General features: G+C 44.5%; 1 protein-coding gene across 2 annotated transcripts in view; it reads right to left on the bottom strand.

The window, feature by feature from the left end:
* The window catches only part of znf618 (zinc finger protein 618), a 228,833-nt gene that overhangs the window by 5,628 nt on the left and 197,541 nt on the right, over positions 1–25,664 (bottom strand). The window contains exon 16 of one of the 2 annotated variants that reach the window (XR_009442776.1): positions 13,584–15,130. The exons of the other annotated variant lie outside the window; for it this stretch is intronic. The gene's annotated coding sequence lies outside the window, so the exon portion shown is untranslated. Of the gene's footprint in view, positions 1–13,583; positions 15,131–25,664 lie in introns of those variants that run through there. 2 annotated transcript variants of the gene reach the window in all.

Here is a 25,664-nt window from a genome sequence, read left to right as displayed (position 1 = left end):
TACATTTTTGTCATGATGGTGTAAAATTTAGACTCCTAATCTTTAAATCTTAACAACCAACATAAAAGCATCTGAGTTTGCTTTGAGAGACATTTTAAAATAGCTATCAAAGTTTCCTGACCTAAAGTAACCAAGCTTATCAAGAATTTACAAAGGCCTATTTAGAAACATGGCTGAAACTGTCTACCACATCCTGAAAAGCATATCCCAATGACACCTTCAAATGTCTCTGGAAAAGAGACTTCCTAAATACAGGTATTGCCAGAACATCCTTTGAAAATCGCTCAGCAAAAAGGAGGACTGAATCTTCCCCTCTATATATTGAAAGATATATCTGACATTGGACCATCAATATTCTTTTCAAATAATGATGGCTCCCATTGTGGGCCAACAGCCAGGATGTACACATTGAAACCCCCTTCTATGAGAAACTATAATTATAAGCTTGTGCTTTTGTTACAATAAACAAGAATGCAGTAAAGCCTCACGGAATGTAGGAATATCTCTCTTGTTTTGCAGTTCTCAGGCTAAGGCCCTATTTATGTTAGAAGTGATCAGTGATGAAGTATTTAGAAATGAAAGGAACTTCAGGTGCTAAGGCACTCAACTTTTGGAAAAGTTCTGATTGTAGCTTGAAGCGATCATTCATTCTGAGAAGAACAACCAGCTCAACTACAAATCCCACCATGACAGAAAGGTCAACATTGGAACATGTAATTCCTTCACTTAGCTGTTTTTATTGCCAATTTTACCTCCCTTTAATGTATACCTTAGTTGGTGTGTGTGTGGTTTGTGTGGGGGTGGGGATGGGGGGTGTGTGGGTGTGTGTGTTTGAGTGTGCGTGGAAATGGCACAGGATCGATGGTAGCTTTTGCTTTTTGTATAAATTTTAATCTTTACTTGGGTGGATTTACAATAAACCAGTTTCTTAATACTGATTGACTCAGAGACCCAATTGATTTGTTTCAGTCAATCCGGTGTGGAGCTGGAGGAGCACAGCAGGTTGGGCAACATCAAAGGAGCAGGAAAGTTGATGTTTCAGGTCAGAACTCTTCATCAGGACTGCTCTTCTGCCGCTTCTGCTCCCAAGATGGAGCATTCCACTCCTGCACATCCCAGATGTCCTCCTATTTCAAGAACCACAACTTCCCCTCTCTGGTGATTTGAAAATGCTATCAACCATAACTCTAGCATTTCCCGCACTTCTGCCTTCAAAACCCCTACCCCCCAACAAAAATAAGGACAGAATCCTCCTGGTCCTCACCCAGCACATTATCATCCGCCATTTCCGCCACCTACAATATGACCTCGCCACCAAAGAGGTATTTCCTTTCCCACCCCTATCCACCTTTCATAGGGACTGCTCACTCCGCGACTCTATTATCTTCTCCACACTCCCCACCAATCCTGACACCTTTCCCTACAACCACAGGAAGTGCTACCCCTACCCCGACACCTCCATTCTCATGTCCATCCAAGGTCCAAGACAAACTTTCCATATCTGACGGGGCTTACCTGCTCATCCTCCAACCTGGTCTATTGTATCCGTTGTTCTTGATGAGGCCTCCTCTACATTGGTGAGACCAAGTGTAGACTCGGTGACCAATTTGCACTCTGTATGCAATAATCAATACCACATTCTGGTTGCTAACCATTTTAACTCTCCCTACCTCCCCCTGGGTGACATGTCCATCTTGGGCCTCCTCCAGTGTTACAACAATGCCACATGCAAACTAGAAATGCAACACCTCATATTCCACCTCAGGAGCCTACAGCTCGATGGCCTGAACACAGAATTTACCAGCTTCAAAATCTCCCCATTTCCAGCCTCATCCCATGTCCAACCCTCACTTTCATCCCCGCCTCCTTGACTTGACACAACCTGTCCACCTTCCTCCGCACCTATCTGCCCCACCCTTCCTACTGGCCAATCCCGACCACTCCCTACCTGCACTCACCTACCACCATCCCCACCTCTCTTTCCACAGCCCCACCTTCCTCCCTCTGTTTCCCAGCTCCCTTCCCCCTCCCAGTCCTGATGAAGCGTCCTGACCCAAAACGTTGACTTTTCTGTTCCTTTCATGCTGCCTGAACTCCTCCAGCTCCACATTGTATTGATTCTGACTCCAGCATCTGAGGTTCTTGCTATCTCCCTCTGGCTTGTTTCCCCTGGTTTTAATGTCCTGTTCAAGGAGATATTGAATTGGTTTAAAAAAAAACACAACTGTTTAAAAATTCAGAACTCGGTCATACTAGCCTCAGGAATGAAACAAGAGGAATTTATTCATCCTTCCAGAAGTAGTCGCAGTAATATGTTTATATTTCTCCCACTTTGGAATTTCCCATGCTACGTTGCATTTCTCCAGTAATAAGGTCAGGTCATCTCAGTCATCCTCATCTGTGTGCTACTGGCAACAAGCATGTGGGTAACAGGGCCAGTGATCTGTTCCCTGAAATAAAGCAAGATATCTCTACTTTATACAGCTTGGTCCTAACTATCCTGCAGGGATGAGCCAATAACCGATGAAAATAGGTAGCTTTTTGTGCTTAGTGATCAATGTTGAATTATGTCAAATTTACAATTCACAACAATTCACAATCCTGATGATATGATCCTGCAGCAATGAAGCCTGATGCCTTTATTTTTAAATTCATGCAGAGCATTGTTGGCAAGAAGAACATTTATACACCATCTTTAATTACTCCTGAGGCAGTAAGGTTGAACTGCCTTCTTGATCCATTGCAGTCCATGTGATGTTGGTGCTCAATTTGCTTCTGGACTTAATGAGAAGTCAAAGGTAGAACAGAACTTTGAGTATTAGGAATTTGCATTTGACACCTGAAGGCGACAGTAATTTAGATTCAGGAGGCATTTCTCTAGGAAATGTATCCTTGAGATCTTTATAGAATTTTTTTGGAATAAGCGTTTGATTCATATCCAAAGCAGTTGCAAGACAGCTTCAGAATTCTATTTATTATATATAAATCCCATCTTTAAAGTTACACAAAATTTATTTCACAGTCTCATCATTTTAATGAGTACTCCCGAGACAGGAAATAGAAAATGTTGAGTCCTCAAGCTTAAAAATCCAATTAAAGTTCCATAAATATTTGACATTTAATCTAAAACCACTAAAAAGGAGAACAAATGGGAACAATATACAGATTCAACACTTACAATAGCCAATTAATATTTTATGTAGATTTTTCAGATATCTAATCATATAATTCTAATTAAAATACCATAAATATTTGACATTTCATCTGAGACCATTAAAATTAGAATATATGAGCACAACATTGTAAATGAAGTATTTAAAATGAATTTTCCATTTATCCAATCATGGAATATTAATTCTAGAATTATGATGCTGTATAATACAAATTTACAAATTCAACAGTTAGAGTTTAACAAAACGTTGGGAAGCAAAATACTCTCAAAAAGATTTCTTTGTCTCCCTTATTCACTTTACAGGTTCCTTATTGTTTGAGACACAGCTTACACTGGAAGAAATGATGTAAAGTGTTGAATAATTAGTCATAACTGGAATTCATTGGCCCAGATCATCTGATCAGCATTGCAAACCCCATTTCTCACCTTGATCAGGAAAAAACGTACATGTTTATTCTCCCACAGCTTTTTTGAGACATCTACCAATGGAAAAGCCACAACAACCAAATCAATGCAGCAAATGTTGGAGGGAGCAGTGCAGAGAAACTGCCTAAATGCTATGTCACTTTTTATGGCATTAGCCTCTGCATTCCAGTACATAAAGTTCAATTGCCTCAGAAAAACTACAGAAAGATATGTAAGGTAAATAGGTAAAGTGGATGAGGTAAGTGAATACGGAGGTAGGGTGGTATGTGGGTCGCGTGGCAGGTGAATGAGGTGGATTGGGAGGGGTAGAGTTGGGATGAGGAAGAGGGTGGAGAAGTCAGGATGGAGACAGGGTTGGGTTGGATAGATTATTTAGCGAGATACAGTGCAGTCCATGCTTCAGGATGGAGCAGACATGGGGCTGCTGAAGATGCGTTTCTGCTGGTCTGAAATGTCCTTCATTACAGCACAAACAGAGTGTGCTGCATCATCCTAGTGTGTCGTGCAACAAGATGATGCGATAGATGCTGAGGAGCTTGGGGAATGGGAGCGGTTCTGGAAGTGAGTTTGCTTGCTGAGCTGGAAGGTTAGTTTTCAGACGTTTCGTCACCATTTTAGGTAACATCATCAGTGAGCCGACGAAGCGCTGGTGTTATGTCCCACTTTCTATTTATCTGGTTAGGTTTCCTTGGGTTGCTGATGTCATTTCCTGCATTGGTGATGTCATTTCCTGTGTTGGTGATGTCACATCACCAATGCAGGAAATGACATCAGCAACCCAAGGAGCCCCAACCAGATAAATAGAAAGTGGGACATAACACTAGTGTTTCGTCGGAGGCTCACTGTTGATGTTACCTAGAATGGTGATGAAACATCTGGGAACAAACTGGCAAGCTCAGTGAACTAGCTTACATCTCGAACGCAATAAAGACCCACTCTCTTGTGGACCGAGAGGACGAGAGTGCTATCTTGGAGGTGAAAGGAGGACGTCGGGTTGGCTGTGCACCCTTGCGACCAGTGGATCTTAATGCTGGCTTCGGCCTAACGCTGGTTCAGGGGAGCAGCCAACCTGCAACGATGGCTGCGGCAAGTGCTCGTGCCCCAGGTCAGGGGGTCCGGAACACCACCCGTGTTTCTGTAAAGAAGGTGGATGAAGATGCACCTGTGGACCGCACCTTCTTCGTGAAGAGGGTCCTGTTGGACTGTTGTGGGTTTGCTGCTGCGGACATTTACTGCCTGCAGGATTTCCCCGGAGGAGGTTTTTACGACGTGACCTTCCGGAGTGCCAAGCTTTGCGAGCGCTTCCTGGAGGTTTTCAAGGAGAAAGGAGGTGAGGGTCCCCTCTCTGTATTGACCGCTGTCCCACTGTTTGTGATGCCAGCGCAGAGGAGCCGTATGGTGACTGTACACGTGTACAACCCGCATGTGCCAGCAGTTGATGTCCTGACCTTCCTCGGAAGGTATGTGAAGGTGGACGGGGACCTAACTGACATCGTGGACCCCTTTTGGCATCTGGGCGAGTAAGAGGCAGGTCAAGGTGACGCTGAGGATGGGCGCAGACGGGAATGTCGCACACCCCCCGTCCAGCTTCGCGATCGGCGGGAGCAGGGGCTACCTGACCTATGCAGGGCAACCTAAAGTCTGCCATGCCTGTGCTAGGTCAGGTCACATGGCGGCCGACTGCTAAGCCACCATCTGCAGGGAGGAGGGACACCTTGCAAAGGATTGCCCACGAGAGAGAAGCTGCAACCTTTGCGGGGAAGCGGGCCACTTCTATAGGGCATGCCCGCGGTGGGGTACCACCTACGCCCAGGTCGCCGGCAGGGGAAATGCGGGGCCAGCCCCCCCGGAGGAGAGGAAGGCACCAGGGACCAGCAAGGACCCCACTAATGTGCAGGAGGGCCAGGCCATGCAGGATGGGCCCGAGACCAGCAAAGCACCCCTGCAGGCTCCGATTTCCCCCCCGACAACCCGGAGCCAATGGAGGCGGCGACAGGCGACCCAGGGGAGTGGACAACAGTCCGGAAAGCGAGGAGGAAGGTGCGTCGACGGGGCCAAGAACCGCAACAATCAGGCGGGAAGAGGCAGCTACAGGGGGGCTATGAGAGCTCCTCTGACGAGGAGGATTCGGAGGGGGCCCACCCGAAGCAGAAGTTAAAGGTCTCGAGGGGGAAGGAAAGCAGCACCCCGCTTCCAGGTGACGGGAGGCGTCCTGAGGCTCACTCCGACACCCAGTCAAGTGCCGCTGGAGCACTGGAGGGCCCCCCGGAACTTCCAGGTGGGAAGGAGGAAACAGCGCGTCCCCAGCCTGACCCGGAGCCGGACCCTCCTGCCTCCGCACCCCTGACGGGGGGATGCCACCCGGAAGGCAGCACGGACGGTTTCCTGAGCACGGAGAGCGTCCAGCAGTTAGCCCGGGCAATGGGCATGAAGGGACAGATGGAGGGGCTGGACCTTGGACTTGGGGAGGGTACTGCGGTCACTGCCCACAATGGGGGTACGAGTTGCGAGCATTAATGTGCGCAGCGTCAAGTCAACCGCGAGATGTGTGTCCACGTTGGCCTACCTGACCACCATCAAGGCGGACCTCCTGTTTCTGCAGGAGTGCGGGATACCGCACCTCGGCAGGTACGGGAAATGGTCCGGCGCCTGGACCTGTGGGCCTTCGATCTGGTCGGGGGGTAACGACTGTCGCTCCTCGGGCCTGGCGATTCTGCTGCGGGGGCGCAACTTCACCATCTCTCAAGTTCAGGAGGTGGTTGGGGGGGGCGCCTCCTAGTGGCTGACATCACCTACAGGAATGCTCCCCTGAGGCTGATCAACGTGTACGCCCCAGCGGTACGGAGTGAGCGGTTGGCCGTCTTGCAGCGGCTTCCACCCCTGCTGGCTACGTCCAGGCCGGTCATCCTAGGCAGAGACTTCAACTGCATCATCGATGCAGATGGAAGATCCGGCGTGGGGACAGCGGGTGGGGGGATTCAACTGGACGTCACGTCCAGATTCCTGATGGGCACGGTGAAGGACGCCAAGCTGCTCGACGTCTTCAGCACCCCTGCAGACGGAGCGCAGCAGACGTACACCTGGTCGCGGCCAGACGGGTCTATCCGCTCAAGTGTAGACTTCCTGTTTGTGTCACGGACGTTCTTGGTCAGGTCCACCGGTGTCGAGCCGGTGTTCTTCTCTGACCACAGCGTCCTGCTGGCCGACTGTCACTTACAGGATGACCAGCCGGCTGGCAAGGGGACGTGGAAGCTCAACATGACTCTGTTGACCCCAGAGAACGTCGAGCAGCTTAAGAGGGAGTACGCCGGTTGGAGAACCGTGAAACCCCTCCTTGAGTCTCCAGGCGACTGGTGGGAGACGGTGAAGGAGAGCATCAAGAGGTTCTTTGTCCTCAAGGGTGTTCAGAAGGCAAGAGAGAGGCGGGGAAAGCTATCGCGACTCCAGAAAAGGGTGCAGAACCTGCTCCTTCTGCAGTTGATGGGGGTCGATGTCACGGAGGACCTCCGCGAGTTGAGGGGCCAGCAAGCCTCGCTCTTTGCCGCGGAGGCCTCCAGGATAATCTTCCGGTCCAGGGTCCGCTCCGTGGAGCAGGACGAGACGTGCTTGCGTTTCTTCTTTCAGAAGGTGCACAAAGAGAGCTCTGTGCTTAGCCGGCTGAAGGAGGACGACGGCTCGGTGACGTCGTCTCAGCCCGACGTTTTGAGGATCAGCAGAGCCTTCTATGCCAGACTGTACGACACGAAGCCCACGGACAGCACGGCCTCCGAGTCGTTCCTGTCGTCTATCACGGAGGTCTTAGACGACGGCACGAGGGAGTGGCTGGACCGGCCGATTATCCCTGGACGAGCTGACCAGAGCCCTCAAGTCCTTGCAGAGGAATAGGACTCCCGGAAGCGACGGCTTACCGGTCGAGCTGTATTCCGCTCTGTGGGGCCTGGTCGGCCAGGACCTGCTGGAGGTGTACGATAGTGCGCTTCGGGCAGGGGAAATGTGCAAGTCCATGAGGAAGGGCATCATCACCCTCGTTTACAAGAGCAAGGGGGAGAGGGAAGAAATTAAGAATTGGCGTCCCATTTCACTTTTGAACGTGGACTACAAAATCCTGGCCAAGGTCATTGCCAACCGGGTCAGGTCTGTCCTGGAGTCAGTGATTCACCCTGACCAAACCTGTGCTGTGCCGGGCAGGAAGATCGCTGAGAGCCTCGCGCTCAGCAGGGATACGATCGCCTACGTACAGGGCAGGCGGGTGGACACCTGCCTCGTCAGCCTGGACCAGGAGAAGGCCTTCGACAGGGTCTCTCATGCTTACATGAGGGACGTCCTCTCCAAATTGGGGTTCGGGGAGGGCATCCGCAATTGGATCCGGCTGCTCTACGCCAACATCGTTAGCGCAGTCTCGATCAACGGGTGGGAATCTGACAGTTTTCCTGTTAGATCTGGAGTCAGGCAGGGCTGCCCGCTCTCTCCTGCCTTGTTCGTGTGCTGTGTGGAGCCCTTCACCGCCTCCATCAGGAAGGACGTAAGCCTGAAGGGCGTGACTATCCCAGGCAGCGGAGGCCTTCAGGTCAAGACCTCTCTGTACATGGACGATGTCGCCGTCTTCTGCACCGATCGTCGGTCGGTGAGCAGGCTGTTGGACATCTGCGGCCAGTTCGAACTGGCCTCGGGTGCCAAAGTCAATAGGGGTAAGAGCGAGGTCATGTTCTTCGGGAACTGGTACGACCGCTCCTTCATCCCCTTTACCATCAGGACAGACTACCTGAAGGTGCTGGGTGTTTGGTTTGGTGGAGCTGGGGCATGCACTAAGACTTGGGAGGAGCGTATCGCCAAATTTAAGCAGAAGCTGGACAGGTGGACGCTCCGGTCCCTCTCCATCGCGGGTAAGAACCTGGTTGTCAGGTGCGAGGGGCTTTCGCACCTCATACAACAGGTTGTGGCGCAGGCCTGGCCTATTACCTGGACCTGCGCCGCTGCGGTCACCCGGGCCATCTTCCACTTCATTTGGGGATCGAGGATGGACCGGGTCCACAGAGACACCATGTACAAAGACCTGGGAAATGGGGGAAAGGGCATACCGAACGCCACCCTAGCCCTGACGGCTACCTTTGTATGCGGCTGCATCAAGCTGTGCGTAGATCCTCAGTACGCAAACACCAAGTGTCACTACTTACTGAGGTTCTACCTGTCCCCGGTGTTGCGAAGGATGGGCCTGGCCTCGTTGCCGCGGACCGCTCCGAGTAGTTGGACCGTCCCGTACCACCTGTCCTTCGTGGAGAAGTTTTTGAAAGGAAACACCTTTTGACCACAAGGCCGTCAGGCAGTGGTCAGCACGTAGTATCCTCTGGACCCTTTGGGAAAAGGAGAGGGTGGATCCCGTCGTGTGGTTCCCCACGCAGACTGCCAAAGTCGTTTGGCAGAATGCCTCATCGCCAGAACTTTCAAACAGGCACAAGGACATTGCTTGGCTGGCAGTCAGAGGGGCTCTGCCAGTGAGATCCTTTATGCATGCCCGGAATCTCTGTGCCACTGCACGCTGCCCTCGAGGTGGCTGCGGGGGGGACGAGACTGTCGATCACCTCCTTCTGGAGTGTGCCTATGCGCAGGACGTCTGGAGGGGGATGCAGTGGTATTTGTCGCGGTTCGTCCCGAGCAGCACCGTGACACGGGACTCCGTGCTCTAGGGGCTGTTTCCGGGGACGCACACCGAGACCAACATCAACTGCGCCTGGAGGACCATCAATGCGGTGAAAGACGCTCTTTGGTCTGCCCACAACTTGCTGGTCTGCCAGCTGAAAGAACTGACCCCGACCGAGTGTTGCAGACTGGCGCACTCCAAGGTCCAGGACTACGTGCTGAGGGATGCGCTAAAGCTTGGGGCAGCCGCGGCCAAGGCACGGTGGGGAAAGACCACCGTATGAAACCCCTCGTCCAGAATAGAAAAAAGAACCCTATCTGGTAACTGGGCCCAGCTGGCGCCTTCCCCAACTGGTCAGGGGTCCAACTGGGACTGTGCGGGGTGACAACTGCTGGGGTGTTTCTTTGCTTTGTTTTTTTTCCCTTTAGTTGGTGTGTGTACCCCCTAGGTAACCCGGAGCGGCTTGCATGACTGGGTAGGTGTGTAAATATGTTTTATTTTTTGTACATCTTACGAATAAAGTATATTTTTTCAAATTTAAAAAAAAAGTGACGAAACGTCTGAAAACTAACCTTCCAGCTCAGCAAGCAAACTCACATCCAGAACCTCAACCTGAGTACAAAGCTTCACAAAACTCGCTAATGGGAGCAGTCTTCTGAAGAGGAGGATGAAGAGAAGGAGGCTCTCCTTCTGCATGACACAGCTCAGTCATTTCAGGCACTATAAGCCAGACAGAACAGCCATTTCTGAAGAAGGGTCTCGGCCCGAAACATCAGCTTTCCTGTTCCTCTGATGCTGCTTGGCCTGCTGTGTTCATCCAGCTCTACACCTTGTTATCTCTCCTCTTGCTGGTCTAACAGTTTAAATGTTGACTTTTTATGCTAACAGATGTGACCAACCAATTGTGATTTCTAACTTCAGAAAGTTGATTTCAAAAATAATTAATAGTAGTAAAAGCACATATGTCTAAAATTGGAATAAACCTTTAATCAAAGTTTTGATAAATTCTCAAGAGTAAATAGGTATGAGCAATAAATACTGGCTCAGCAGTAATGTCACTTTCCATGAATGAATTTTTTAAAAAATTCTTTTATATGTCATTTATGTAGCAGTGCGGAAGCAGTAACACTAGTGTGAGAAAGGAAATAAATTGCAAACAATGTCTTAAACATAATATAGATAGTTGGGAAAAAATAGTGAATTATAAACACTAAAAGGAAACTCACAACAACATTGTGGACTAATCTAAGACAGGAATTAAGATACAAATGCTCCTAAGATGCTACTTGTCCTGCTGTGTTTATCCACCTACACACTTTGTTATCTTGGATTCTCCAGCATCTGCAGTTCCCATTATCTCTGATACAACCGCAGCATCATAGGCGAGAGCAGTGCGGCCAGCATACTGTTATAGACCAGACTAAACATCCTCAAAATGTATCAAAGAGATAACCTAGACCTTAAGTTTTATCTTATTCCAAGGTAAGAATAAGGCACTGTATTCCAGATATGATTGGCCTACTGTTAGGTTTTAAGTAAAACATACGTTATTTTTACTATACAGTTAAACTAGGAATAAAAAAAGAGAAATTGGTGTGACTTTAATGTTATTGAAATACTTAATAATGTATATTTAACTAAAAATCATCACCTGTTTCAATACAGCAGCAACCCACGAACACACCCTTGGCAAAGGCAAATTCAGCAAAACAGATTTTTCTAACTTACTATTTCCTGTAGCCGGGTGAAAAGAACAATGAAAGGATGAATCCAGCAGCAGAGAGCAAACGCAAGTTTTTTTGCTGCAGCAGAGAGAGCTGTATCTATCTGCTTAAACTGAAAGCAAAACTAAAACCCTGGGTCTGTGTGAGTCTGTCTCCATCAACTCATGCTTCTTTTGTCTAATCAGTTTAAAAAAACCTGAGGGAACTCAAAGTCGTTTAGCCTTGCTTCTGAAGCAGACACGGCAACACTGCTGGCAAAATGTCTCTGCAAGATAAACAGTACTGAACAAATCACCCTTAAAGGTGCAATCCTGTCACAATACTGCTAACATAGATCTGCATAGGGTGAGAGATGCTCTCACAGTTGTACTTTCTCCTTAATTCTCAAAGGTAAGCACATTTTATGGTCGGCCCAATCTCTTACTACTTCCTCAAATGCCACAGCCACCATAACATCTTACTTCATCTCATCTTTCTCCTTGGTCTCATCTGCTGCTAAGCTCCTGCATTTCAAACTCATCTACTGCAACAAACTCCTTTGCCTCTGATTTGACCTCCTTTTCCTTGATGTCTTTCTCAGACTCCTTTTGGTCCCTCTTAATGTTTGCCTCTGACTCGACCTCCATCTAGATATCAATCCTGTTCTGCATCTTGACTTCTTCTGACCTACAAACCTCTCCTAATTCTCCTTTGTCTCAATTTCCTAATTTTTGACTACATTTGTCACCATACCTCCCTACACCTCCTCCTCCACCAGCATGGTTTATTGTTCCTTCACCTTGATCTTTTTCTCCACATCCTGAACTCCCCTTCCTCCTCATCTGCCTAAACTTCTTCCTTGACCCCCACTTCTTTAACCCCTTTCACTACTAATGTGGTCAACTCCTCCTCTGCTTTCGCATTCATCTTAACCTCTTCCTCAAATGCAATCTCCGTTCCCTCCTCCATCAGTAGCAAGGCCTGTGGCATTTGCTAAAAAAAATCAAGGTTTCGTTTTACATAGGCGAGAAGGTGACAAGAAGTGACAGCAAGATTTTCAAATGCAACACATAGCCTGTCACCTGTAGGCTGGGCTACGGTTCCACTATTACAGGCAACAGTCTACATACAAGATTTCCAGTCCAGAAATTCATTGAGGCAGTTCCAGACCTGAATGTGAACATAGAAGCCTGGTCAAATTTATGTATTCATGCATAAGAATTTCAATGTTTGGATTTAAATCCAACATAGTTGTCTGGTTATGTTATTTCATATAATTATTCATTTAGATTAACATAACATATGCTCAATATACAGGTACACATTCAAATTAAACTATATACATTATTTATATTCAAAGTCTCCTGGTCTAATTTCTAGTGCCTGAAGGGATTGGACAAGACTTCTTTTCTGCAAATTGGATACAGAGTGTGTGTTTATTGTGACACTCAAAGCATCACTGTTTAGTGTATCATCTGTTTTTCAATGTAAGCCTGATATTTTGAAGTCAAAATGTTGTGTCATTTGAAGTGTGGGCTTGGAGTTTCAGGCGAGATTCACTCGTGGTGACAGCTTCTATGGATGAATTTCCAGAGGTTTCTTTCACAAGTAAACTTTGCCAGTAGAATTGTTGCTTCTCTGATTCTGCAGGAGAGGCATTAGTTTTCAATTGCCCATGTAATTACAACTGAATACAAACTGTTTCTGAATGGCTCTCTCTCTCTCCCCCTCCCCCCTCTCCTTCTCAGAACTGAAGCTGTTATCTTTCCCTCAAGTTGTTAAAAGATGTCTCTCTCGTTAAGTTTCAACTTTATGGCCACATGGTAGGAAAGCAAAGATGCTCACTGGGTCATATGACATAGACAAATTGCCAATCTGTTTCACATAAGTGGTAATCCTCTTTGTTATTGCAACGTCTTCTTACCATGTGCAGTGTTCAACGTGCCCAGCCTTTTCTCACTTTAAGGCCCTATTAAGGTCCAGGCACTTGAAGAAAAACAAAAACAATAGCATCTTAATCGTACTTCTGGAAGGCTATTTGAATTTCAAATTTTTTTATACGTGTGCATCTGAGAATATCTTTTCTTTTGTCTCTTTGGAAGTGATTATGGTCTGAACACACAAAAAGGTCAGGTAACCCTCAGAGTCCAATTTGAAAGCAATCTTTAAACTCAGACCAAGTTTAAAAATTTAACTTTTAGTGCAGTTCTCTAAAAATTTGCAATACTGTTACTGCCATCATACCAATGTAATATTTTATATATTTCGGTGTTGCACATTTCTGAAGTTTTGTCAATTGTTTTAATCATTATACAAAGTCCTCATAGCTGCCAATTTGACTGTATATCTGGCCTAGGTGACTAGTTTTATTTTATGTGTCAGGGATGTGAGTGCATTCGAATTTATGTAATCATTTTACCCAATACCAACATTACTGCAGATCTATTAGCATTTTATATTCCTAAAATTATTTCAGTGCTTTCATACCTTTGCTACTCTGGAAGTCTATCCACTGTAGTAGAAGAAAGGCATTCTGATGTTAGGCTAAATTTACTTCTTATTAATTTGACACTGTGTTCTCTTGCTCAGGATTTATAATTTAAGTTGTAATGAATATTTAGTTTTCCCTCTTCATTTCTTTCACAATGCTTCATGCCTCTAATAAGATCACTTGTCACACACCTCCTCCCTAAAATGAAAAGTCAAAGTTTTTCCCAATTTTGCTCATAATTCAGATGCTCAGGATCAGATATGTGACTCCTCTTTACATTACTTCCAGCACTTAAATGTATCTCGGCTGTTACTGCAACCAGAAGTAGATGCGCTTCTGAAAGTGATGACTGAACACTGAGCTTTATAAAGTTTAATCAAAAATTCCTTTGACTAATACTCAATGCTTTGAATGTGGTAGTAATGATTTACCTAGGTGCTAGGCTAATCCCAAGGTGTTCTTATCCTTGAAAAACCATCCACTTGACTTTGAAACTGAAAGAGCATTAAGAGAATTGCAAGTTTTTTTTTAAAATGTATATCATTTTTCACCGGGCTCCATTGATAACTCCCTGTGCCTGAGTCAGAAGGTTTTGAGTTCAAGACCAACTCCAGGTTCTAAACATAAAAATCAAGGCTGATCCAGTATTGATTGTTTTAAGAGTAATCTTTTTAGTGAGAAGTTTAACAAAAGTCCTGTCTGCCGGCTCAGTTGGACATAAATATCCCAGGGCAGCGTTTTTAATAAAACAGGGATATTATTCCAAATGAATAGCTATCGCTCAAACAACATCACATATTGCAGTTTGAGAGTGTTTGCTGTGTATAAATTGTTGTGAAATAGGAAATGAGGCAACCAATTGCTGTTCTTCAAAACATACTTTACTGCCTGTAAACTATTTTGGGAGGTCTTTGGGTTATGAAGGATGCTTTATAAACACAAACCTTTCCAGTTACTGTGAGCAGAATCCATTATCATTTTGCTTTAATAAAAGCCAGTATTAAATAACCAAAAGTTCAAACAGGCACCTTCTGCTGGATTCATGATATTATGTGAGCTGCCATCCATATCTTCTCAATGTGAATGTTCTTTGGGGGGGTAACAAGATCTGGTGTGTGGGTATTTTTTCACATTTTTCTATCATTTGGGGTGGCACAGTGGCTCAGTGGTTAGCACTGCAGCCTCACAACACCAGGGACCCAGGTTCAATGCCAGCCTTGGGCAACTGTCTGTGCGGAGTTTGCACGTTCTCCCCATGTCTGTGTGGGTTTCCTCTGGGTGCTCCAGTTTCCTGCCACAGTCCAAAGATGTGCAGGCTAGGTGGATCAGCCATGCTAAATTGCCCGTAGTGTTCAGGGGTTTGTGGGTTATAGGGAGATGGGTCTGGGGCATCTGGGTGGGATGCTCCAAGGGGCAGTGTGGTGTGGACTTGTTGGGCCAAAGGACTTGTTTCCACACTGCAGGGAATCTAATCATATGTGGCTATCATACTTGGTCAATAAACTGTAATGTAGTATATCAAGTGATGTCTATCCAAATGTATAAATATAATCATTCCAAAATCATAACAAAATATCTGTTCTTTGTGCTGAAGGCCTTCTTTTCTTTTTGAACTGTACTTTGAGTGCTCCTGCTCTCCCATTCTGCAATCTGCTGCCTTGTACTTCCTACCTCCAGTTCTGTCAAGGATCAACAGAAATCTAAAGCAAGAAACAGGCAAGACCATCTGATTAGTATCCATTATCTTAAAAATATTATTAATAATTTTATACGTGCAACATTTTGGTATGAGTTTTAGACTTTCTTTCAACAAAAACAGCCAGCTGCAATACGTTATTACAGCAACTTGGCTCAGAGGTACAGACGCTACCACATGTACCTCCAGACCCTTTTTTTCTGGCATGTCAAGTTTTAGATCGGGGAAATGGGTGTGTGGGCGCAGGGTCAAGTGATTACTGCATTGTCTGAAAACGGGGCCAACAAGAGAAAAGGTTTGAGAATAATCAGAAAGGACAGGAATGCAGATTATCAGAGAGAGCGACCCACCACAGCCCACAACCTCCTGACATACAGAAAGAGAGAGAGTTCAGCAGGAGCTGGCACCTTGCAGCACAAATGCACAGCCCGCCTATCCCCAATGCACTGGCTACGCTGCTACCACAGCAACAAGGGGGACTCACCTGTCAATCATCACACGGGCAACCATCTCGCGAGAGGACGGCATTTTACGTTGGCTCAAAAAAATTTGCTCCAAGGTAGAAAGAAATTTCAAAGGTATTTTGTTCTTTTTTTAAAATAAAATAAAAATTACAGCGGACATGTGTAGAAACTAAAAAGAAAAGTGGTTGTGTTGAAGAGAGTTCGGGACATTCGGGGTGGTGAAAAGATCAGTTAAAACGGTTGGATTTTGCGCCATTGAAGGGGGCAGTGTTGGAGGGGTCAGCTCTGGGAATGTCTTCTCTCCTTCACATTGATAGCGTGGTGTGTGTTTTGTTGGAAACTAGAGTTTATCATTTATACCCACACGTTAGGTTGGAAGTAGTGTTTTTTACCTGGGTCAGCTGCAGTAAAAGTTTACCTGAAAGAGCAGAAACTGGAACATTTATGGGTGATTCAGAAACCGTTTGATTAAATTGGGCTGCAAGGTCAGGAAGTGGGAATTTTAAATTTAATCTGAAGGATTGTGCACTTTAGTGTTTGTTAAATCAACGTTGAAATGTCTAGCTGCATTTTCCACTGATTTTAGTTAACAAATAACTTTTAGTTTTAGAACTTGTTTTAATTATTCAGTTGAGTGAAATTTAGTTTGTGTTGAATATTGAACACTTATCCAGAGCTTTAATGTTGCAGAAGAATAGGAGCCTAGATGTTCCATTATTATTATGCTGTATCGAAGTTTAAGTACACATTGGGAGCGCAGCTAAAATTCATGGATTCAGAAATAATCGTAGTAGTTCGATGAGTTTTCGGTTGCACCATGCAAGAACTGTGCAGACGCAATTGATGAGGTGCACTGTGCTGTAAAGCTAAATAGTTCTGTTATTTTCAGAAATTAAAGCACTTTTAAATCTTTTGTAGTGAAGTTTTGCCAACACTTGTTGATTTTAAAAAGAACCAGGTGCGCAAAAAAATACCATGAGGCATTTTGCCAGAGATTGTTAAGACTTTTTTTGGTAATGCCTTCTCGGTTATGTTTTAGCAGTGCATGGGTTCATCATCAAGTTTGTGCTGATTGAATTCAATTTGGAGATTTGTGATTTTTGCTGACAAGTACGTTTCTGGAAGAGATTAGATCCCTGTATGATGATCCTTGCCAACTTGCAGAATTTCTTCCTTAGAACCTCGTGAACTAGAGTCCAAATATTACCAGCAAATTTGCTATGGCCTTAAAAATTTGGCTTTGAAATAAATTTCATTTAGACTGATAATTTGATATTTCCTGATTGATTGATTAATTTGAGTTGGAAGCCAAATTACTGTTTCTAATTGTTCCTATTCTCTGAATTAAACATGGTGATGAAAAATGCGGTTAAATGCACGATGAGAGTCGCCAATTTTTTTTTTAAAAACTGTCCTACTGCAGCTGTCTCTAGCAATCTGTTGCTTGGTGTTTCTTTGAGTGATAACATGAATTTCTCAATTTTATTGTTCTGTTGTGAAATTAAAACTAAAGGCAGTCCTTTCAATGTATTAAGAATGCACACTTGCAATGTTTGTGTTTTTGTTTCCTCCTGCTGTTTATTTCATTGCAATTTCAGATCCCAAGAGGTTTGAGGTGAAATTGTTGCTTAGTGCTGAAATAATCTATTTCTTAGGTGTCAAATAAATCTGCTGCCAAGGTGTGTAATAACATCTCTGAACAGGTTGATCAGTAAAATAGGTTAAATACTCATTGGACATGTCTGAAGACATGTCCAATGTCATTTGCTCTAAATTTGGTGAGCATTATTTCTAGTTTACGAAAAACAAATGCAGGAAAATATTAAACAAGAGATACACCATTCTCAACCTCAGTCAGGATCAAAAAGGCAGTACCTGATTGGTTAATCAGTGCTTTTTCATCTCTGACTGTGCTACTGTTTATTTTCCCATCTTCTGATTGTTATTTCCAGCTGACTCACCTTTGTATATGCAATTTCAGCAATCTGTGTAGTAATGATTCTGCACATGGGGAAGAAAATGCATACAGCCCTCCTTAAAATTTTAGTGCAATATTTAACAGTTATCCACCGTCTCGAATTACTTGATGAAATTAGCACAGCAATGAGAATTTATGAAGGGGTAAACTAATGAAATTAAATATAAGAATTTCAGATTAGAAGCTTTGGGTAATTGGAGTTAGGATATGCCAGAAGTTACAAGGAAGATGGCTGATTAGGACTTGGTACAAGTTGGGTATGAGCTGCAGGGATTTGGATATCCTGAGGGAATGAAAAGGAAATTACTTGAGAATTTGAGATACTTTGTGACTTCTAGATTGGTTAGAGTCAGCGTGGAACACTGAAGCAGTATCCAAGTTTGGAGAAAGTTGTGAACTGGGAGTTTCTCAAACTTTTATTAGACACATCAAAAGGCAGAGAGGAATGGTTGATCAAGTAAACCAACAAAGGAGTGAGGCGCAGTGGGTGTGAAACCTAAAGAATGAAAGCACTACAGTCCATACAGCCAGAGAAAAGGGAAAGTCAGTTGTGGGAGATGAGGACAGATTGGCTCCCAATGTGACCCAGTGCAGAAAAGTGTAGAGGAGGAGTTCAGATGAGTGGTGTCAGTGGCTCATTGAAAGCAGCAAGAGAGCGTAATCCAGAGGTTGATGAGCATCCACAGGAACTGACCAGAGCTAACTCAAAAATCCCAGTGGAGGAGCAGAATACAGTTGCTGGAGTAAAAGCATTCCAGAAGATTTAATAAGAGATAATTAAAAATAATTCATCAAATCCAAAGCATTTCTGAAACCAGAAGATAAACTTGATCTGAAGTCACCTAATTCTCACGTCTAGTTAGTGCTCTGCATTATTTGATTGAACATCCTTTTGAAATCAAATTCCTCCCATAATCAGAGGGTCATCCCATAATCCTATCAGAGGTAATAGGAACTGCAGATGCGGGGGAAGCCGAGATAACAAAGTGTGGAGATAATGGGAACTGCAGATGCTGGAGATTCCAAGATAATAAAATGTGAGGCTGGATGAACACAGCAGGCCAAGCAGCATCTCAGGAGCACAAAAGCTGACGTTTCGGGCCTAGACCCTTCATCAGAGAGGGGGATGGGGGGAGGGAACTGGAATAAATAGGGAGAGAGGGGGAGGCGGACCGAAGATGGAGAGCAAAGAAGATAGGTGGAGAGGGTGTAGGTGGGGAGGTAGGGAGGGGATAGGTCAGTCCAGGGAAGACGGACAGGTCAAGGAGGTGGGATGAGGTTAGTAGGTAGCTGGGGGTGCGGCTGGGGGTGGGAGGAAGGGATGGGTGAGAGGAAGGGTTCTTCCTCTCACCCATCCCTTCCTCCCACCCCCAGCCGCACCCCCAGCTACCTACTAACCTCATCCCACCTCCTTGACCTGTCCGTCTTCCCTGGACTGACCTATCCCCTCCCTACCTCCCCACCTACACCCTCTCCACCTATCTTCTTTGCTCTCCATCTTCGGTCCGCCTCCCCCTCTCTCCCTATTTATTCCAGTTCCCTCCCCCCATCCCCCTCTCTGATGAAGGGTCTAGGCCCGAAACGTCAGCTTTTGTGCTCCTGAGATGCTGCTTGGCCTGCTGTGTTCATCCAGCCTCACATTTTATTATAACAAAGTGTGGAGCTGGATGAACACAGCAGACCAAGCAGCATCTTAGGAGCAGGAAAGCTGATGCTTTGAGCCAAGATGACTAGGGAACACAGGTCCCACTTCTTATAAAAGCAAGTTAAATTTAAAAGTAAACCTTAAAACTTTATCTGTCAAAATTGCAACCAGGATGTGTCTTCCAGAATGTTTAGTGCCTTCTCCAATGTTCTTCAGTCAGGAACACCTTTCTCCATCAAATTCTTGTCAGGAACATTAGCTAAGAGTGCCACTGTACCTTTAGTCAGATAATGGTTTTCAGAGAGCTTGGAGAATTTTGAGAGAGCCAGTGATTTTTCTCTTTGAGCTGCTGGTTATTAACTACCAGATGGCGGTTGCTGTCACACCAATTTTCAAATACCCTTTTCTTTGACATCCTTGACCTATCAATTGCTTGCAAAAGGATTGGTCCCAGGTTATCAAAACCATCAGATTTAATTGTTTTTAGTTTCTAAGTGCCTGGTTTAAATTAATTGGCTGATTTCTCAAACTGGTTGCAAACTATTGCCTGAGTTGTTAACCACACATCCTTTTGATACAGTAGTTCAATTTCAGGAGCTCTCTCTGTACCTGCACTTTGAAGCCTAGAAAAAACACATCATCTTTTAAAGGGACCACACACTCTTTCTCCCCCTTCTGCCCCCAGCATTTTACAAATATACTCTACCCAACTTTGCAACACTGGGAGCAATTTCAGAGCAGGCTGGCATAGCCTCTCCTGTGGGAAGAGTCCTATTTATGCACAACCTCAACCATCCAGAGTGCCACAACCATACTTAAAAACTAAGGCTGTGATTTCCTCCCATCTGCCATGTCTGGGGCTAATACCAGTAATGATGCAGGACAGATCCAGACTGGCAGTGCTTGTCCAGTTGCACAATGGCTTTTAAATAAGCTGCTGGCAGCAGGGGTGCTGGTAAATTCCAGGATATCGTGAGGGCTGAGTTGCTGCAGGAACAGTGCATGGTAAAATTGGGTAGAAATAAGAACGGTCCTCACTGAAGACTCAAAAGCCAACTAATGTAGAGAATTTGAAAGGATACTGCAAGGAAAGTTTGCTTGGTCTCGCAGCAAGAATCACTCCACTAATTCGCATGACTCACTTTTCCCAAACACCATCGGACTCACTGCACAGTGTCATCTATCTTGTTGCGTGAACGAATGTTGCTAAACATCTTTTTTTATAAAGGTGCTGTACTGTCTCGACATGCAAGCTCCTTTCACTTTTATTCCTAAATGGGAAATTGAGCGACAGTTATTTCTTCTAAATATTTTTAGGAGTCATCTGAAATTTATGCAGATTTCCCATTCAAGTAAAGTATTTTGCTAGTAGTAATTAGAATGAATTATAGTTGACAAACCCATCCATATGTTTATGTCAAAGTCTTGTGATTTTTTTTGAGCTGTAGCTTAATGTGGAACCTGCTATGTTTCAACTATAAATTAATCAGAACTGCAATGATTAATAGGTTTATTTTGTTTATAGGTGTAGTGGATATCAAAGATACAAAAAGGACACATTAAGAGATCAGAAAGAAAACAAAGAGAATTTCACAGCAAAAGTTGAACATGACACTGTAAATGTGCCAATTGTGAGGAACTGCTGTGACTGTTTGAAGTCATGAATTCTCAAGAGCCCCATTAAACAAGGAGCCAGGATACCCGTTCCGTAACAGGGGACGATTCTTTTGGAAGTAATGAGATTGCTTTTCTGGTGGGGGAAGATGGACAGCTGCAATCCCTTCAAGATAAGATCCGTAAAGATTGGAATCCTGAGAACAGACTCATACAGAAAAATGGGATCCAAAGTAATAGAAATGGTTTGTAAAAACAGAACACTGACATGTAAATTTGTCTAAATACCAGTTTGATATTCCTTGTAATTTACTATCGTGTGGTGGCAAAAACTTGTCCATGACGTAGGCAGGGAAACACCAAGAAGGTACAGTGTGTAACTGTGAACTGTTCACTTAATTTTAACTGGCGAAGATAACCTCTAGTGATGCATGTATTATTGTTTAGTGATTATGTGAGTTGGCAGTGAAATAGTAATCTTTTACTTACTGCTTACTTATTCCATTTATGCATTGAAATTTAGACCTAGAGGTGCTTGTCCATACTGTGCAATTACTTTTTAAATAGCTATTATTTTACTTTACAGGTAGTTGTTTTCCTGTATTCCTTCAAATGTACAGGAATCTATCATGATTTTGCATTGAAGTCTGACAGTATAGGAGGACATTTCCAAATGCTTGCTGCTTCAAAATAGCAACTGTTTTATGAACAAGTAAAATATCAAAAGCAGGGAAAGTGACTGCCACTAATAGGTTGAAATTCCTTGGCCACTATTTAGTGGACTACTCGGATCATTTACATCAAATTTCCAAATAGTTATTTTAAGTGTTGTTAACAATTTATTTTGAACCAGGCTTGGCTGAGGCATCCTATCTGACAAATCAAGCCATTGTTCAAGATATAGGTAAGAATAATTGGAAGAGTTTTGTAAGAGGTATACTTCCAGTCAGATCCTCTCGTCCCTTTTATATGAATGCCAGAGAGAAATAACCACAGATTGGAGGAATGCTGCAATATGAGTGATTGAATTCTTTCTGAGGCCAGGAGCCATGGCAATGAATCTGTGGGACAGGGACTGGGAGGTTTCTAGGAAAATATTGGCTGGGTAGAGGAGTGAGTGGTGGACACATGACAACCAGGCTGACAAAGGCGAATGTGAATCAGGAAGGTCAGCAGTCTATGGGAATGGTGGCTGAATGATAGATCATGGCAGTGGGGCAGGAGAGAATGAGGGCCACCGGGGGTTGGGGGGGTGGGGGGGGGGGGGGGGGGGCGGGTGGGTGTGTGAGTGGGACTGAGTCAAAAACACCTCCATCCTCCTCCTCATACCCCAGGAAACACCCAAAACAATGAAAAGAATATGTCCTAATGTCATAGAACATTTATTGAATTATATTGTTATGCTAATGCTAAAGATTTATTCAAACGTTTCAGCTTTTTCTAAATTCTGATGCTTGGAGTTGATGTTTCAGCCAATACCATGACTTTGAAATGAAAGCAATGCTGGGGAAATTCAGCATGTTTGGAGAGAAGAGGATTAAAGTTTCAAATGTAATATGACTTCTTCAGAGCACATGACTTTTTGAGCTCAATTTAAATTTAAACTTAAGTTAATAATATATTCTGAGGGATGCATCAGCACCAAGAAGAGTTTACATCTGAATGTTGATGCAGGAATTTATAATAGAAATATGTGGGTTTAAAAATGGACACCGGATGATACTTACATATATCTGTTGGTCCAATAACCTTCTGGTCTCTGACGCAATTTCTTCTGAAAACTGAGCTGAAGGTTCATTGAATCCCACAGAAAACCAAATGTGGAAGTACGCAGGGCTTTTGAACAGGGGTGCATCCATCATTTACAGCAGATATACATTGCCAGGTCGAGAAATAATGGAGTGAATCTTGCAACTAGCAGATGCTATTGCATCTGAAAATAGGTGAAGCTGGCTTGAATTCACAGCCACTATCCCCACAGGATAGCACTTCAGATTGTCAAAGAGAATGTGCTGTAGACCATGGCTGGTGTGAAAGTGGCAGTCGTTGTACAAGTGAATAACGTTATCTCATGCTGGGTGTATACATGCCACAATAAAGCTGCCTGGTATATTTCCTCTATCAAGTGGTTGAGTGTTTCATATAATCTGCTGTACTTTAACTTGAGGTATCTCACAGAGAATTTGTTAACATTTATCTAGAGAACTTTTTTTTAGTTTTAAATGAATGCACAAAGCATAAAAAATAAAGGTGGATGAGCTTGAGGCTCAGTTGGAAATTGGCAGGTACGATGTTGTGGGGATAACTGAGACGTGGCTTCAAGTGGACAGGGCCTGGGAAATGAATATTCAAGGCTATACGTGCTAATGAAAGGACAGACTGATGGGCAGAGGGGGTGGGGTGACCCTGTTGATGAGGAATGATATTCAGTCCCTTGCGAGGGATAACGTAGAATCAGGAGATGTAGAGTCAGTATGGATAGAGCTGAGGAGTTCTAAGAGTAGAATGACCATAATGGGAGTTGTCTACAGGCCCCCAAACAGTAATCTGGATGTAGGGTGTAAGTTGAATCAGGAGTTGAAATTGGCCTGTCGCAAAGGTATTACTACTGTTGTAATGGGGGATTTCAACAGGTGGGTAGAGTGGGAGAATCAGGATGGTACCGGACCCCAAGAAGGGGAGTTTGTGGAGTGCCTTTGAGATGGATTCTTGGAACAGCTGGTATTGGAGCCTACCAGGGAGAAGGCAATTCTGGATCTGGTGTTGTGCAACGAACCGGATTTGATCAGGGACCTCAAAGTAAAGGAGCCATTAGGAGGTAGCGACTGTAATATGATAAGTCTCAATCTGCAAATTGAGAGGGAGAAGGGGGAATCAGAAGTGTCAGTATTGCAGGTGAACAAAGGGAACTAGGGAGCTGTGAGGGAGGAGCTGGCCAAAGTTCAATAGTTCAATACCCTATCAGGGATGGCAGTGGAATAACAATGGCAGGTATTTCTGGATATAGTGCAGAAGGTGCAGGATCAGTTCATTCCAAAGAGGAAGAAAGATCCTAAGGGGAGGCAGGGGCGGCTGTGGCTGACGAGGGAAGTTAAGGGCTATAAAGATAAAAAAGAAGTATAACATAGCAAAGATGAGCGGGAAGCCGGAGGACTGGGAAAGTTTTAAAGAGCAACAGAGGATAACTAAAAAGGCAATACGTGGAGAAAAAATGAGGTACGAAGGCAAACTGGCCAAAAATGTAAAGGAGGATAGTAAAAGTTTTTTTAGGTATGTGAAAAGGAAAAAAATGGTTAAGACTAAAATTGGGCCCTTGAAGACAGAAACGGGTGAATTTATTATGGGGAACAAGGAAATGGCAGAAGAGTTGAATAGGTATTTTGGATCTGTCTTCACTAGGGAAGACACAAGCAGTCTCCCAGATGTAATAGTGGCTGAAGTACCTAGGGTAATGGATGAACTGAAGGGAATTTATATTAGGCAGGAAATGGTGTTGGATAGACTGTTAGGTCTGAAGGCTGATAAGTCCCCGGGGACCTGATGGTCTGCATCCCAGGGTACTTAAGGAGGTGGCTCTAGAAATTGTGGACGCATTGGTAATTATTTTCCAATGTTCTATAAATTCAGGATCAGTTCCTGTGGATTGGAGGGTGGCTAATGTTGTCCCACTTTTCGAGAAAGGAGGGAGAGAGAAAACAGGGAATTATAGACTGTTAGCCTGACGTCAGTGGTGGGAAAGATGCTGGAGTCAATTATAAAAGATGAAATTACGAATCATTTGGATAGCAGTAATAGGGTAGGTCAGAGTCAGCATGGATTTACGAAGGCGAAATCGTGCTTGACTAATCTTCTGGAATTTTTTGAGGATGTAACTATGAAGATGGACAAGGGAGAGCCAGTGGATGTAGTATACCTGGACTTTCAGAAAGCCTTTGATAAAGCCCCACATAGGAGATTAGTGAGCAAAATTAGGGCACATGGTATTGGGGGCAAAATACTGGCTTGGATTGAAAATTGGCTGGCTGACAGGAAGCAAAGAGTAGTGATTAAACAGGTTCCTTTCGGAATGGCAGGCAGTGACCAGTGGGGTTCCACGAGGTTCGGTGCTGGGACCACAGCTATTTACAATATACATTAACGATATCGATGAAGGCATTAAAAGTAATATTAGCAAATTTGCTGATGACACAAAGCTGGGTGGCAGGGTGAAATGTGAGGAAGATGTTATGAGAATACAGGGTGACTTGGACAGGCTAGGTGAGTGGACAGATCCATGGCAGATGCAGTTTAATGTGGGTAAATGTGTAGATATCCACTTTGGCAAAAACAGGAAGGCAGATTACTATCTAAATGGAGTCAAGTTAGGCAAAGGGGAAGTACAATGAGATCTGGGTGTTCTTGCGTATCAGTCAATGAAAGTAAGCATGCAGGTACAGCAGGCAGTAAAGAAAGCTAATAGCATGCTGGCCTTCATAACAAGAGGAATTGAGTATAGGAGCAAAGAGGTCCTTCTGCAGCTGTACAGGGCCCTAGTAAGACCGCACCTGGAGTATTGTGTGCAGTTTTGGTCTCCAAATTTGAGGAAGGACATTCTGGCTATTGAGGGAGTGCAGTGTAGGTTCACGAGGTCAATTCCTGGAATAACAAGACTATCATGTGTTGAAAGATTGGAGCGACTGGGCTTGTATACACTTGAGTTTAGAAGGATGAGAGGGGATCTGATTGAGACGCATAAGATTATTTAAGGGATTGGACAATCTGGAGGCAGGAAGCATGTTTCCGCTGCTGGGTGAGTCCAGAACCAGAGGACACAGTTTAAAAATAAGGGGTAGGCCAT

This window comes from Stegostoma tigrinum, chromosome 29 (genome assembly GCF_030684315.1).
Source record: "Stegostoma tigrinum isolate sSteTig4 chromosome 29, sSteTig4.hap1, whole genome shotgun sequence".
NCBI classification, from domain to species: domain Eukaryota; kingdom Metazoa; phylum Chordata; class Chondrichthyes; order Orectolobiformes; family Stegostomatidae; genus Stegostoma; species Stegostoma tigrinum.
This window is presented reverse-complemented; position numbering and strand designations above follow the sequence as displayed.